We start from the raw sequence: 14,214 nt of genomic DNA on the forward strand, positions 1-14,214 counted from the left end.
TGGGGATGGTATCAAAGACACATGCAAAAGGGAAAATAAAAGACTGACACCCCCCACCCCCACCCCCCCCCCGCTCCGTCCCCCATCCCCGTCGCTGCTCCAGACAAAGGCAAACCTGGCCATAGCAGCGCACACGTTAAACACAACTCCCCCCCTGAGACCCTGGGCTGGCCAAGGCCCCCCCAGCCCTGTGGGATCCACAGGGACCGGTACCACGCACAGACCCGAGTGACGGAGACACCCAAACCGAGACACGGGGCCTGTGGTGAAAATCGTGCCGAGAGAAAAACCCACCCCCCTGGGGAAAGCAGTGCCAGGGAGGTACCTGTGCGATCCCCAGCCAAACTGCCAGTGCCCCCCCAACCGCGGGGCATCCCCACACTGCCACCCGGGGAGGTGACGGGCATTTATTGGGGGGAGCTGCTGTCCCCCCGCGCTGGGGACCTTGGCTGGAGGGCAGCAGGGGCTGCCGTTGGCTCCTGCGCCACCCGGGCAGCATCGCTCTCCAGGGGCTCGCTCTGCCAGGGCCAACTTTACAAGGGAAGCAATTATTTCTTTTTTTTTTTTTTTTTTTTTTCTTTCCCCCAGCTGAAACAAAGACGAGGGCTAGAGTGAGCGAGAGCACTGATGAGAAAACAGGCGGGGGGGGGGGGGGGGAGGACAGGACTGGAAAAAAAAAAAAAAAACACACAAACCCACGGATCTTGAAACAAGAGAGAACGCTAAAAGAGAAACCGGAGGCTGCAGAGGTAGACGTGGAGATGGGAGGGTAAAAAATTGCAGAGGGAAGAGGCAGCAGCCGGGAGCTGAGTGGGGAGCTCAGCTGTGTCACACGTATCGCACCTCCCGGGAGCCACTGGCCACCCCGCCAGCCCTCCGGGGCCACCCGGGGGGATACCCTGCCCCACAGGGAGTCAGTCCCTCGTGGGCCAGGGCTCTGGGGGGAGAAGAGGGTGCAGGGGAGATGAGGACTGGCCCCCTCCCAGGGCACGGTTCCCGCGTCCCAAGGGTGCTCCCCACTCGGGTGGGCTCTTCACCAGGCCCCCACTTCCCCACCACGGTGGCCGGCGGAGTGACCGCTGAGGACGTGGGGGGGACCCAGCGAGTGGCCGAGGGGTCCCACCGCGCTCTCCCTCGGATCCACCTGCCACCCGGCAGCCGGCGGCGCCCCGAGCCCACGCCCACGCCAATCCCCAGCATCCCACGACTCCGCTTTCCGTGGGGCACCCGAGAAGGCCCCCACACACACACTCCCATCACCCCGAGAGACCCCCAGGACCACCAACCCTTCATCCCGGGAGCTTTTTTTCCCCGCCGGCTCCCGGCACCCCCCGGCAGCAGGATCCGACCCCGGCTCCAGCTCAGGGCCACCGGCCAGCGGCAGCCGAGGGGGGGGACGGGGACCGGGGGGGGGGGGGGCGACCGGGGTGACCCCCGCGCCGGGTTCCTCCGCTCCCCATCCCCGGGGATGCTCCCGCTGGGGCCAGTACCGGCCGGGCAGGATCCGGCCCCGCTCCCCGCCCTCACCCAGCACCCATCGAGCCCAGCCGGGGCTCACCCGCCCCGCTGCCCGCTCCTGGCCCCGCAGCGCGGGTCCCACCGCCCGCTCGCGGTGCCGGTGCCCGGTGCCCGGTGCCGGTGCCGGTGCCGGTGCCGGTGTCGGTCCTACCTGCGCGGTGCCGCCGCCGTCCCCGTCTGCAGCCGCCGCCGCCGCCGAGTCGCGCTGCCGCGGGGGCGGGCAGCGGGGAAAGCGGGGGGGGGGGGGGGGGGGGGCGAGCGCCCCCTCCCCGCCCCCGGCCTCCCCCCGGCCCCGCCGGTCCGCCCTGCCCGCCCCGGCCCCGGCAGCGCCGGCCGGGGCTCCCCGCCCCCTCCGCAGCCTCCCCCCCGGCCCCCCCCCAGCAGTGCCCTACAGCCCCCCCCCCCCCCCCGGACCTCCACCCCCGGGGCCGCACTGGGGGAGCACAGCCCAAGATGGGGGGCAAAGGGGGAGCCCAGTCCAAGGTGGGGGGGGGGGGATGAGGGGGGCACAGCCCGGGATGGGGGGGACAGCCGAAGATGGGGGTAAATGGGGAGCTCAGTCCGGGGCGGAGGGACACAGCCTGGGATGGGGGGCACAGCCCAAGATGGGGGGGCGAAGGGAGAGCCCAGTCTGGGGTGGGGGGCACAGCCTGGGATGGGTGGGACAGCCTGGGATATGGGGCAAGGGGGAAGCCCAGTCCAGGGCGGGGGCACAGCCCAGGATGGGGGGTTACAGGGGGAGCAGAGCCCAGATGGGGGCCCCAGGCTGGGATGGGGAGGTGCAGAGGGAGCACACCCCAGGATGGGGGGGGGGGGGTGGGGGTGGTGAGAAACAGTCCAGGATGGGGGCAAAGGGGGAGCACAGCCCGGGACAGGGACACCCACCCTGAGAGAAAGACCAAAGCCGTCTCAGCCAGGACGGAGCATCATCACCGGCCTCTTCCCTGCTCGCTCCCCACCGAGACACAGAGAAATGGGGTGCTGCAGGTGCACCCCACACCAGTGCTGCTGCCCTGGGCACTGGGGCACACACAGGTCCCCAAAACCACGTGTGCATGGGCACCTCTCCGTGTCCCCAAGCCGGGTGCTGCCACCTCTGCTGGCTGCTCCCGGGCAAGGTGGCTGCCACCCCCCAACTCAGAGGGGACACTGGGGGTGATGTTGTGCCCCATCCACACGCATGCCTCCCCCTTTGATGCCTCACAATTGATTTACCTCCCTCTTCATCTCCCAGGGCTGGGGCCAAGCTGGCGGAAAAATCAAAGGGAAAGTGCAGATGGCACCCGGGCTCGGGGACGCCATCCCGGAGCGCTGCCCTCCGCGCCAGGCAGAGAGGAGACAACGAGAGGGGGACGCCAGGCTGCAAGACGTTGAGGTTGGCTTCCCTTTTGCCTGTGTCAGTCTAAGGGCAACAACTTCATCCCAAAACCACGAGGGAAGGTGGCCCTTGGGGCTGGGACACGGCTTAAGGATGAGGCTGGTTTAGATCCTGGCCACTTCCCCAAAAGGCCCCTTTGCCCTTTCGCGGTGTCCTGCCCGCTCCCAGCCCCTCGGCGCTGCTGGCTGGAGCACGGCCCGGCTGCCAGGCTCTGAGCTGCCACGGCAGAGGTGGCCCTGGGGCTGTCCCCGGAGAAGGATGAGGACAGGGAGCGCGTGGGAGCCGCGTCCCGTCAGTGCCAACCCCCCAGGACAGCCCCGGGCTTTGCCTTCACACCCTGGGTTCACCCAAGTTCTCCTGCCCCTCGTGTCCACAGCCCCTGGGCGCAACCCGGGCCGTTCCTCTAGCATTAATAAAGCCATCAATTAATTAATAGATTGGAGAGACGGCTCAGAAATGCCGCTTTGCAAGCGAGCTGGAAGCGCCTCAATTCGGATCACGGATGATAAGCGGGCTCAAGGAGGCAGAAGACATTTTAATGCTGGGGCGGCTGTTTAATACAGGCAAATCCTTCCCGGGTCACTTCTGAAGCCCCGTGCACACCGAGCACAGGCCCTCAAATTAAAAAATATGTGGTAGATGAGCTGGTTTCCCAGGAGCAAAGCCCAAAAGGGGAGCAGAGGAGCCCCGACCAGCCGTGCTGCACAGAGCCGCCTTTCATTACAAAGGGCCGGGAAGCGGCTTGGAGCTGCCAGCAGCACCGACACGAAGCAAGAGGGGATTTTTCAGGCTGATGCAGCAACAAAGGCAGTTAAATCTAGACAGGTAAGAGGCTTTTGAGGTTAGCTGGCCATTCCCACAGCACAGGCTTTATTTTCTCTTTTTTCTTTCTTTGTTTTTCCTCTTTCTTTTTTTCCCTCCTTTTCTAGGGGGGAATTATTTTTGGTAATCCGTGCGTTGCTGCTCCTTGGGCGCTGGAGCAGAAGTAAGCAGGTAAGCGGCGCTTTCATCCCCATCCCGGCTTCCCACCGCGGCCGGGACTCCAGCGAGGGGCTTTGAGCCTCAAAGACGAGCAGCAAGGCTGGGCCAGGCAGCTGGAGCAGCGCTAAGCTCACAGCAGCTGGGAATGGCTTGGGGTTTTTGTTTGATGGAAGTGATGGAAGCAGAAAGCTACCTGGAGATGAGCAGCTTTCACACCAAATGCCTGCTGCACCAGCGGAGGCTGGGTGCTGTAAGACATCGCTGGGTGCTTCAGGGTGCTGGCACCCACCTGGAGGCAGACAGCAGGGTGCACCCACCTCCTCTTGCCTGGAAAGGTCGGGGGGACGGGGGCATCCCCGTGACCTTGCGGTGTAAGATGGGTCTGGGCACTGCTTTGGGTGGCACCCACTGCCCTCCTGGCAGGGCAGAGGAGTGCTGGGAGTGGGAAAGCCACCCATGACGCCTGTGGCCATCGCCCCCCAGGGAGCGCAGCACCCTTGCATCGGGAGAAGCGGGTGCTGTTGTCCCTGGCCAGGCGGCTGCTCCCATCACTGGCTCTGCAGGGAGCCCGGGCGGTTCAGGCATCTTGGTGGGGTATTTTGGGGATGGACCAGGATGGAGCCCAGAGCTGGAAGCCTGTTGGAGGCCAGGAGGGTGTTTCTGAAGGGATTTGTGTCCCTGGGGACCTGCACACCAGCCCAGGTCCTCCTTGGGGAAACACCCTGGGCCAGAGTGGGCTTTACTCTGGGCGGCCGCCTTCCCACGTTTCGGCCGGGTGGAGGAGGCGCCGGCAGCCCGTGACCCAACACCTTCTCCCCGCGCTTTGCATCAGCAGACGGGACGTGAAATGAACCCAAAGGCTGGAATGAGCCGTGCTGGCGGAGGCGGCGCCGGCTCAGCAAGCTGTGCTGCCCCGCGGGGACCCGCGGCCCCTCGCCATCCCGGGGATGTGGCCATGGCATGGGGTGGCCACAACTCATCTCCCTGATGGAGCTCGTCATCTTGTCCTTCTCCTGGTGGAAAGCTCCTCAGGCGTCACCCCACCGGGCCCAGAAGACCCTGCATTGATCCAGCTGGTGCAACGATGCCGTTGCACAGACTCCATCCATTCCCTCGTGATGCTTTTTTGCATCACCCAGGCCACGTCCCGTGCCAGTGCCATGCAGTGCCGGTTGCTTCCTGCAGCCACGTGCCCTGCACCCTGCCCTGGTTAACGGTGCAACAGGAGCACCCCACCGTGCCGAGCATCCTGGCACCCTGCTCAGGGACCTCACACCCTGCCTCAGTGTGGGGTGAAGGCAACAGAAGATCCCTCTTCATCCCCATCCTCCTCCTCCTCCTTCTCTCCCCCAGCCTGGCCAGCATCCGCCACTGCAACAAGATTAAACCAATTGCACCTTTATTTGTTTCATATTTAATAAGGGCTTGAGGAGCAGATCTCCCAGCAAGCCCCTGCTATCAATCAAACCTGCACAGAGTCCCCCTTCGCGCCTGCCTTTCCAAGAAGAAAGAAAACAAAATTGGACTAATTTATTATTCATTCGTTCATTAAGTCCGTATTAACCAGATATATTATAAAAGAAAACAGGATTGCGCCTTTTGATCAGCAAACTCTCCTGCTCATGAATATCCATGAGGCTTCCCCCCACCCCGGCACCTCTCTCATGTGCGCAGTGAGCCGACGGCGGGTGCCGGTGCCGGGCTGGGTGCCGGCACACGGCAGGGGTGGGAAGCTGCTCTCAGCTCTCCCTGCCCTCACGGTGTTGGGGAGCGGCTGTGCCGTCCCGTGGGGCTCCAGAGCTCCGGCCACCCACGGGTGCCCACGGCTGGAAGGGGGAGACCCAGCCCCACTGGGGGCGGGGGGCTGATGGGGACGTGTCGGGGGGCAGCGGGGCGATGGGCTCCCCTCCCGCCTGCCTGGGGCTGAGCAGGGAGCTGAGCAGGTGTTGTTTCCGCTGCGTGAAAAAGCAGCATATGTCCCCGGTTCCCAGCACACGGCGGCGGGCGGCGATGCCCGCGGCTCCCCCGACGCTGCGGGGAGGCCGAGCGAGACCCCGAGGTGCCCCACGGGGCTGGCACAGGACCGGGGCTGTGTGTCCCCCGGCTCCCTGCGGAACCCTCCATCAGCCCTGCGGTCCGGCCCAGGGAGGATGGGCCGGGGCAGGACCGGGGCCTCGGGATGCTGCTGTGGGGACTGGCTGGCACCAGGTCGTAAGCTCCCGGCGACGCGCGCCCCGGCGAGCCAGCAGCATCTCGGGCAGCGGCAGAGCACGGGGAGCCACGTCCCGGCCCCGCGGGGCGGTGGGTCCCGGCCCTGCCCGGGATGGGCTGCGCCCTGCGGCAGCAACCGGCGCGCACGGAGAGATGCCGGGCAGCACACCCGCACGGGTGTCCGTGCACCCATGCGGTCCGGCCGGACCTGAAAATAGGTTGGTTTAAAAAATGCATCACTTTGAAGTTATGTAAATGAAAAGCAGCAGCAAACAGAGCACACTGGCAAAAGGTTTCCTTTTTTTTTTTTTTTTTTTTTTTTTCCTCCTCGCCAGCTTTCTCCAGTTAAAATTGGGTTGCAATTCATTAATAAAGGAACAGTTGTACTGAATAAGCTCCCATGCTTAAATCAGGACAGAGAAGCGTAATTAACCCAGCTCCAGTCTGATGTGATGGAAGAGGAAAATGCTCTTCTGTTTTGGTCCCTTCTCTTAAAAGCCCACTGCGTTCTCCCGGCCTCTTGGGAATGGAGTTGAGCTTCTTATTTAAAAATGAAGCTTGCAGCCTGGCGGAGCAGGTTCATGTATATATATAAAAGCTGTCATGATGATATTTTATTCATACCCCTCTTCCCCTTCCCTTTGCTTGGAAAATCCAGGAGCAGCCAGCAAGCAGCTCGGAGAAAGAGAAAGCAAGAATCCCCTTTTAAAAATAAATTACAGATGCAAGTCACATTAGTTGAAGCCCCACGAGGCAGCGGATTCCCGAGCACTGGGGCTGGCACGGGTGGCTTGGCCAGCCCAGACTGGGCACGGTGGCTTCCCAGCCCGAATGCCATCCCCCTGGGGAGCGGGAGGGGACAGGTGGCTTCGGCACCGGGGTTATGCCACTGAATTATGCGAGCTGAGGACATGGCCTCACTTCTCTAACTGGAGCTAGCACCTAAACTACAGCCTAATTACAGACGGGGCCGTGAGGAGCTCCCACCGGTGGGTCTCATGGGTGGGATTCAGCCCACCATGCCTGGCACGAGGCAAGAGGGCTCCTTTTCCATCATTTTTGGGCTGAGTTTGCCACCTCTCCCTGCGGCAGTTTGTCTGGGCGAGCTAGACACTGTCCGGCCACCGTCGAGCTGGCACGCCGCTCTGCATGTTGATGCAGCATCCCTGCGGCTCGGCGCTGCTCTGCCCGGCCTTGCTCCCCCCTTCCTCCGCCGCCGCTTTCTCACCTGCGGTAAAAATAGCCGGCTGGTTGCGTGGGAAGGCAAACTGTATTTTGGGTGGTCTCGGGGTGGGGAAGAGCTGCCCACGACAAGGGGGTTGGATTTGTGTGGGGCAGGGGGGTCCCGCAGGGCAGAGCCAGACAACGCGGTCCACTGACACCGGGAGTGCTGTGGGAGGGTCCTGGCATGCTGTGAGAAACAGGAGCTGCTGAGGGCCCCACGGGACCAGCCACGGCCCCATCAGCATCTCCTGTGCCCCTGCGGGAGCCACACTTGTCCCCGTGTCACCTGGGGCGAGGGGATGCGGCCAGCCAGCCCCAGTGCCGCGCGGGAGCATCCCCACGATGGGGATGGGTGGGAGCAGCCTCGAGATGGGGACACACAGAAGAACCTCTGCAATGGGGATGTGTGAGAGCACCCCTGCCACAGGGACGTGCAGGAGCATCTAGGTGACAGGGAGGTGCAGGAGCAGCTCTGCCGTGGGGATGTGCAGGAGCACCCCCCCCCCCCCCCCCGTGACGGGGACGTGCAGCAGCATCCCTGTGCCGTGGGGCTGCCCAGATTCCCGCTGCAGCCTGCCTGAAGGGCTCTGCCCCCAGCACGGAGCCGGAGCAGGGGTGGCACTGCCCCACGGCACTGCTGCCCCCACCCCCACCGGGGACCTCCCTGGGGACCTTCTCCATATTTCTTCTGCTTCACTCTCGGTGTCCTCTGCCCATTTTCCCCCCCTGTAGCACTACCCCAGGGGATTTCAAGGCTGCAGTAGTTTTATCATCCGGGTTGATTCCCCGTGCACGGGGGATGCTGGACCCTGCCACGCCATGAACCCATTGTACGCCCCGCGAGTGGTGGGGTTGGCAGCGCTGGGTACCAGTGAGGAGGAGCAGGAGCATCGCTGGGGCTTGAAATCCTCGGCAGGACAAGCCGGGACCCCGGAGCTGGAGGAAGCACAGGGTGATTCTGGCCAGCCCTTTTGTAGCAGAGATGCTTCTGGTGAGGACTGAAAAAAAAAAAAAAAAAAAAAAAAAAAAAAAATAGAAATCAGTGTTTGTTTCTTTTGGAGAAAATTGCTCTCTGCACGGTCCTTGTATTTAGTTATTATTAAAGGGTTGTTTTGCTGTCAGTGAAAGCCTGCAATTACAGGCGCTCTCTTTTTTTTCTGGCTGTCACTACTATTCCCCACGAACGCATTGCCCACAATTTTAGCATTTCTGCATTTCAATGTAAAAAAAAAAAATAATTTGAGATTTGGGCTGACACTTTTCGTGTACACATGGCTGGTTTCAAACTCCTCCAATTGTTTCCTCTCAAAAAACCATCATTTTGGGGGCTCAGACTGGAGCAAGATGTAGCTGTGCACTAGCAGGGACTCATTGCTCTTTTCCCTCTTGCTTGCCTGACCTGCAAAAAGCTCGCAGGAATCCCACCGATGCCAGCACTGCGCCTGGGAAGCCAACGTCACCTCACACCCTGCTCCCATGAGTGCTGCTGGGGGAAAAAATTATATTCTTTTCATTTAAGATCCTTATAAATTTCCCTTGGTCAAATAAATACCAGCTGATAGCTGGAAACATGCTTCGTGCCCTGCATCTGTCCGTGGCAGCTCTGCATCGTGCCTCCTGTGCCCTACATCCCTTCCCCGGCCCCACACGACGTGGGACATCCCCAGCTGGAGCCAGCATCCCCGCGGGAGCCAGGGATGCAGCAGATGGGGCAGACCTGGCTCCCCCAGACCCCGAATCCTCGACGTGCCTGGAGGAATTCCCCCAAAGTTCATGGGGATGCGTCTCCTCTCTCCGAAACCCTCCTCCCTGGCTGTATCACCACTAATCTAATGTGGCTAATTTTAAACGAAGCTGCCCTCCCTTGACATGCATCTCCCCGTGGCATTGAAATTAAATGTAGGCTGTAATTTGGCATTTGAGAAGCGAAAGGGATGGTGGCCCTAAGGGAAAAGATAACAGCTTGGCTGTTTGTGTTAAATAGCTGTCTGCGAGCTTCAAACTGCAGCCGGAGATTCAGCTCGCCGGCGGGCAGGCTGCCAGCCGCCGGCCTGCTTTTTGGCTACAGCTCCTTTGCAGCAGGAAGCTCGGCGGGGGGGGGGGGGGGATCTCAGCCCTGACCCCCCCACCCCATCTCACAGGGCGGCTGCTTTTTCCCCACCCTCTGTGGCCTCTGCTAAAACTGTCTCGCAGGCTCCTTGCTCCGGCCAGGGTGGGTGTCCGGGGGGCACGGCCACCGGGCAAGCACCGGGGATGGGTGCACAGCCCCGGGGAAGGAGGAGAGCGCTCCTGGGGGGGGGCACCCAGAAACCTGGCGTGGGGCAGCACGGCCTGGCAGGGACATCCCCGTTATATGTCGCACGTTGCGTCTTCCATTGCGATGGGAAGCGTGAGCTCGGCCGCCGCCGAACACCGCGCCGGCACGGATCTGGCCTCGGCATGGCACAGAGGTCTCTAGAGCGGCTCCAGCCCCCGGCAGTCCTCACGGGGGAAAGCTGCCTGGCACCCGAGGACTTTGCTTTAAATAAAACTTTGCTCAAATCCAATGTTTCTCTCGGCCCCAAACAAAAATTAATTCCGATTTCAAGCTATATTTTTTTTAATTTTTATTTCAGTGGATGTTGTTAATAAAAGAGAGACTTTGGAGATAGTAATTTCCAGCAGCAGAACATGTCTGTTTTGGGGGCAGTTTGTTTTAAACCAGAGAAATTTGCCAAACCGGTGGGAATTTGCCTGTGCTTTCTCTGCAGAAGGTTCCCCTCTGGCTGGGGGGTGCCTGCCTGGGACAGAGGCCCCCAGCCCCAAAACACCTTTGCAGGGGACACCGCGGCAGGCAGGAGCTGCCAATGGCTGGGGACGAGGCGGCCGGCCCCGCGGCCGGAGCTGGATGCAGCCTGGAGATGGGGCTCTGCGGTGGCGTGGGTCACCTGGTGCACCCCAGAGCCCCTCAACTCCCACGGGAGACCCAGCCCACCCATCTCCCACCTCCATCCCTCTGCCCTCCTCTTCCTCACCCGCACCCAGTTGCCATTTCCCAGGAGCTGCTCATCCCTCCCAGCCCTTTGTACCGCTCGCCTCCATCCTCCCCTTTGTTTAGCATTTTAATTATTTTAATTACCTTGTTTGCCAGCTTATCGCGGCGCTCAAACCCATCTGCGTGCACACAGGCAGACACACAGACTTTTATCTCCAGCCCGCCGTCAGCCTGATTAGCATTTTTTGCTCTGGTGTTTGGTGGAGGAAAGGAGAAATTAGCATTTCTGCCTTGGCCGGTGGGGCAGGCATCGCCACCATCTCTCTTGCCTCGCAGGGTCACTTCATTCTTCCCAGAAGAATGGGACTAATTTATCTCTCCCCCCCTTGTATCCATTTCAAATGAGTGATTAAAAAAATAACAAATATAAAGCCCAAGATGGGGGTGATGCCTGCGCCCTGCCGTGGAGTTGTCCCTCCGCGGGCAGGTAGCGGTGCCCAGGTGAGATGGGTGCTGTCTCCGGGCAGCACCATTGGGTGGCCAGGAGCAAGGTGGCTTTGGAAAAAAGCTTCTTTCTGTTGAATTTACATGCCAAAATGTTGCTTGGTGGGGATCAAAGGCGGGGATGCTGGGCCTGACAGCGAGCAGGAGGGGATGGCAGTGCGGTCGGGGGCTTCAGCCCGTGGTTGAAACAAACCACACCACTACAGCAGTGGGTGCTTTCCAGGTGGGCTGCCCGGCTGGAGCCCCCCACCCTCCTTTAGGGACGAATGACAGATTTCGCTGCTGGAAACGCTTTTCCAGCATCTTCTTAGCGCTACTTAAATGCCTTTCCCACAGAGACCTGGCCACCAATAAATCTGTATCAGCTCACCTTCAAACGCACTTCGGTGCCCTATTTTCTCTCCACAACAACAAAACAGCAGCCCCGGTTTTGGAAACGGCCGTCAGCCCCCCCACTTGGCTTCCACTGAGTGATTTGAGGCCCCTTTTTCCTGCAGCAAAGCACTATTATAAACAGGCCACGAGCCGCCCCCGGAGGACCTGCCCATGGAGAGGGGGGGACGTAGTGAGGGCGTTGCAGGGGGCAAGGCTGGGTGAGCGGGGGTCCCTTGGGGGAGGCTGGGGAGCCCGAGGGGGTCATGGGTGCCCAGCTGGTGTGAACAGGGTGGAAAACATCCCGTGGAGTGGGGCTGGGGAGCCAGGAGCCCCACCTCAGGCAGGACATCTGTGGGGACAGGAGACCTCACGAGGACAGGATGTTCTGTGGGGACGGAAAACCCTTTGGAGAGAGGACCCCCATCCAGGGAAGGATAACCCTTGGGGAGAGGATGCCCATCCAGGACAGGATGTTCCCTGGGGACAGAAATCCCCTTGGGCAAGACCACCCCTTGGGGATGGGATGCTCCTCAGGGGCATGATGCCCCCAGGGGAGAGGCTGGACCCTTTGCTGCCAGGGGTTGCCCTGTCAGCGACCCTCAGAGCCCTCCTTGCTCCCACCACCTGCTTCTAAACCTTCCTTTAAACACTTGACGCACTTTAACGTGTGAATAAAGGGCCTCGCTCTTCCGATTTGAGTCATCAGGGAAAACAGAGTGAATTAACCAAATTCCAGATCAGGAAAAACCCTTTCAAAAGCCTGTGCACATTCCCCACACCCAGCAAAATCCTTTAAGACCCAGAAAATACAATAAAGACCACTTTATTGGTCCTAAACCCATTAAACAATTGAGCTGGAGGTGCAAAAGCACCCATCAGCCCTGAGAGGCTTGAAGGGGGGTCCCGTGGGATGGGGTGCAAGGACAGTGGCTCCAGCAGCCAGGGACCCACTGTGGCCCCGCACCACAGCCTGCACCAGGAAAGCAACAGGCAAGCGCTTTGCCGAGGTTTGGGCAGTGATAACTTAAGGAGGAAGAAATTAGAAATAGAAACTTTATTAAAATAGCGTTAAGGCATCATCCCCCCGAAGTGATGGGGTGAGGAACGGTGGATGGTGTAGGGGCAAAACCTGCCGGAGGGTAATATCTGATGGCACCGTTCATTGAAACTACTTGGGTGAGGAGGAGGAGGGTGAGGAGGAAGGGCTGCCCAACCACCTCAGCATAGCCCGGTGCCGCTTGCTGGTGAGAACGGGCTTGGCTGTGTGGTGACAGTGGTGGCAGGGCAGGTGAGAGAAGAGCAGCAGCCCCAAGGTGTCCAGCCGTGCCGTGCCGTGCCGCGCCACGCCGTGGGGGACAGCCACTCCATTCGCAAGCACGTCACGAGCTCGGCTGCTCCGCTGCTGCTGGAAAGCACAGAGAATTTGATCTATAATTTACAGAGATGTCCGTCTGGGGAGCAGCTCGACGAGCCTGGGAGAGCAGCGCTGCCCTCTTGGCTCTCGCTTTTCTTTTAATTTAAAAAAATCTTTACATCAATGGGCAGTATCAATAAGGGCCGGGTGCCGTCACCTCCCTACCCTCCCACCGCCACCCCCCTTGGCTTCCTGCAGTGGGTCCCCACACCCCGCTTTTGGCCTCCCCAGGGCACAGTTTGGAGGTGCTGGCTCCTGCATCTTTAACTCAGGCCATCGGGACGCGCTTTCTTAGGAAGCCCCCAGAGAGATGCCACATCTACCAGGGTCACGCCGGATGATGCTGGTTGCTGTGGAAACGGCCGGGCCGGATCCAGGGACCGCAGCATCCTCCCTGCACCCGGGAGCAGCTCCTCTCGCCCAGTTCGTGTCTGAAGAGCGTAGGATGTGGGAGAGCGGTTCTAGTGGCATTGGGCTGTCCCTGTCCCCAGCCTGCTCCAGTCCCATCTTCCCTGGGGACTGGCAGGGTCACCCTGTCCCACACAGTCTGTGTCGTGCACAGGGTGTTTCCATGAACGGGGCTCCCCATGATGGGAGACTATGCACTGGACCTGGGCCACCACCTCTCCTCCCAGCCCCTTGGGGACCCAGGTCCAGCCATCCCCCCCAGTATGGCATGGCACAGCCTGGTACCTCCGGGTCATCATGCCCCCAGGAAAGCCTTTTACACCTGCACCAAGACTTCATCCACCCGGGTGCATCGCCACAGGCTCTCCTAAACGTCACCCAGACCTGGGGGAGGTGGGACACAGCAACAAGCCACACAGGGTCCCCCATGCACATAGCCAAACCCCCCCCCCGGTCGCCAGGGTCCCACCCATCCCTGGCTCATTCCCGCTCCGCTCACGGGCAGCTCAGCTCGTTAGGGCTGCCGGGATGATGGAGTATCCTGCCGGAGCAGAGGAAGCCAGGCAAAACCTCTCCATCCATCAGGGCCCCCACTTTCTGCCAAGCGCATTAGGGGATAATTAAGTAAAAATAGGCCTTCCGACCAGTGTAGCTCATTAAGGGCTAATTAAGTTAATTAGTGCCAGGTGTGGATTGCAGCGCTTGCGCGTGTGGCTGTTGTTTGCTGTAATTGCATTTTCTCAGCAGCTTCCTCCGCCAGGCTGGAGCGCGGCCAACAAGGAAGGTATTCGGTGCCCTGCTGTTGGTGCAACACGGAGCGGCTGATGGGCGCTGAATGAGGGCACCGCACCGGGGGCAATTAGCCCTTCTCTCCTCGTGGCCCGCCCCCGGGGTGGGTCTCCCACCCCAAAGCCAAGGCTCGGCCATGGGGCAGAGCACGCAGCCCCTGCCCATCCCTCTCGGTGTGATCCTCCTGCCTGCACGCAGCGGGGGGACAAAAACGTTTGCCATAGCGGTCCCCAAAAGCAGCCAGGAAGGCAGGAGACAGCAGCAGGCAACATGTCCCCCGGGCCCAGCAGGGTCACCTGGACAGAGATCTCTGAAGGCATTTGAAGGTGAATACAGTCAGGAATGAGGCAGCATTCCTGAGACAGACGGGCGCACTGGTTGTGTCAGCACTGGCAACTGAAAGAGGAATGGCAGAGAAATGGGTGGAGAGAGTAAGAG

The sequence above is a fragment of the Tyto alba genome, unplaced genomic scaffold, assembly GCF_018691265.1.
Source record: "Tyto alba isolate M040663 unplaced genomic scaffold, T.alba_DEE_v4.0 Super-Scaffold_3, whole genome shotgun sequence".
NCBI lineage: Eukaryota > Metazoa > Chordata > Aves > Strigiformes > Tytonidae > Tyto > Tyto alba.